The following is a 2,598-nucleotide window of genomic DNA, read 5'->3' on the forward strand; positions in this document are numbered from 1 at the left end:
AAGCTTCTAGGGACCTTATTTTGGGGAGAGGGGGAAAGCCTTAAGGTGTTGTTTATTTTATTATTATTATTATCACTTTAAAATGATCCCAGGATTTTTCTTTCCATGCTTAACTTCATTCTGGGGTCTTTAGGAATAATCAGCTGTGAGCCTGTGTGCGTAAAACGGCCCTGAGCTATTCTTTACGTTAATTATCACTTCTTTTGGTGCTGTGAATGGCTGTTCAGTGACACTGTCAGCAAGTGGAAGGAACCAAATTACTTTAATTATGGAGTAATTGCACAGAGTGATGGTAATTAAATCTTGATCAGTTTAAGTGAGTGAATTAATTGCTCTAACTTGGAATGCACACCACCACAAGAGGAGTTGTTTTGTTGTTTAATTAACACCATCCACTGAAGTCTTATCATATCGGAAATGTAGACAATTAATGAGCACGATATTACTCTCACCTTCACAGGAACTAGAGCCGAACGCCCTGGCAATGGCTATGTGCTTGGTACTCCTGTCACTTGTGTAGACAAACTGGTTTCCATCTCTACTTTGCCTCCTGGAGAGATGTTCAGATAGAAATATTTCCATCTATTAGCTTCTGGCCCCATTTCATTTCAATATTCTCTGACCTATGCAACAAGATACATTTTCAAATTGTTTAATGTTTTAAATTCTACAGCCTCAATTTCACCGTGACTCCGAGCATCATTCGCTCCCTTTGCATTTGGGGAGGTTCAGTGCTTACACAGACAGACTAAGGGGCTTCATAATATTGGTTCACTTCTCGGTCATCATTTATTGAAGTAGCTTTTCTGTCTCTTTCTATTGCTCATTTTTAGTGTTGTGAATTACTTTGTGTTTTTAAAGCACATAGAATCCTTCCTGAACCTAGATCACCAATGTTTGTCTTTTACTATGAAAACTTTTGAAAATTGCCAGTGTCCAAGCCCTGTGCAATTTAGGGAGTTGGATCTGAGAAGAAGCACAGATGTGCTTAGATGACTCCAGTGCACACCACAGCTGGAGAACAGCTTATCTAGAATGGTCCAATTAAAAAAAAAAAATGTTGAGGTAGAACTACTTCTAGTTTTCTGAGAAAACGTCAAAATGATTTCCAAAGAGGTTGTACAAGTTTGCACTCCCATCAGCAATGGAGGAGTGTTCCCCTTGTTCCCCATCCTTGCCAGCATGTGCTGTCTCTTGAACTTTTGATCTTAGCCATTCTGATGGGTGTAAGGTGGTAATCTCAGGGTAGTTTTGATTTGTATTTCCCTGACTAAGGACTTTGAACATTTCTTTAAGGCTTCTCAGAAGTCATTTGAGACTCCTCTGTTGAGATTTCTGTTTGGTTCTGTACCCCACTTTTTAATTGGGTTATTGGGATGGTTGGTGTCTACCTTCTTGAGTTCTTTATAAATTTTGGATATTAGCCCTCTGTCAGATGTAGGGTTGGTGAAGATCCTTTCCCAATCTATGGGCTGCTGATTTGTCCTATTGACAGTGTCCTTTGCCTAGCAGAGATGGCTAGATGGCCATGAAAATGAATGGAAAAACGCAACTGATCAGGGTGAGAAGGTGGGGGAGGGTGTCTCCGGAATGAGACAGAGACCTAGGAGAAGGGAAGCACCCAAGAATCAATGGGGGTGACCTTAGCTATGAGTTACTACATCAGGGATATGGAACCTGAAGAGGCCACCTCTTGTAGCCAGACAGGAATCCCAGTAGAGCAATAGGAGACACCAACCCACCCACAAAACTTTCAACCCAAAATTTATCCTGTCTACAAGAAATTCAGGCAAGGGGGCATGGAGCAGAGACTGAAGGAATGGCCAACCAGTAACTGACCCAACTTGAGACCCATCCTATGGGCAAGCACCAATCCCTGACACCATTAATGATACTCTGTTATGCTTGTAGATAGGAGCATGTTGTCCTCCGAGAGACCCTACCCAGCAGATAACCCAAACAGATACAGACACCCATAGCCAAAGAGTGGATGGAGCTTGGGGACCCTTACGGAAGAATAGGAGAAAGTATTGTGCACAGGCTCCAGCTGGAGCTAATACAAGGCCCAGGAGATTGCACTAAGACAACATGCATTCTCTCTGGAGTCTTTACAGATGGCTTGATGTGAGAGTTAGGGTTGAAATAATATTGGGGATGGGGGCGGGACAGTTTGTGAAAGCCAGTGATATTACATGCTAAAGGGCATGTTTGGGATATTGCACATAGTCTTGCTGTGTGTTGCTGGAGAAAGGGGCCTAGTCATTCCTGTCTGCAGAGCCTCTTTGGTTCTTTGCTCTTTTCTAATCTGATGGAGGAGAGAAATTACCTCTTCTTAGTCTGCGCACACGGTTCATGCCCAGGAAGGAGCAACACAAGCTAGCTAGCTGCCCACCACACTCTGCTCTCTCAGCGAATGTCCCTTACATCATGTCAGTACTTAAATATTGAAGACTCCTAGGGAAGGAAATAACATAATAACGTTTCTGTGGAAAGAGTCCTTAGGAGCCTCTGTGGAGGATGGTCTTGAATATGATGAAGATGAATGCAGATGATTCAACAGAAGCAGAGGAACAGTCCCGGCAATGAGAACAGAGAGCA

Source organism: Mus pahari, chromosome 8 (assembly GCF_900095145.1).
Source record: "Mus pahari chromosome 8, PAHARI_EIJ_v1.1, whole genome shotgun sequence".
Taxonomy (NCBI): domain Eukaryota; kingdom Metazoa; phylum Chordata; class Mammalia; order Rodentia; family Muridae; genus Mus; species Mus pahari.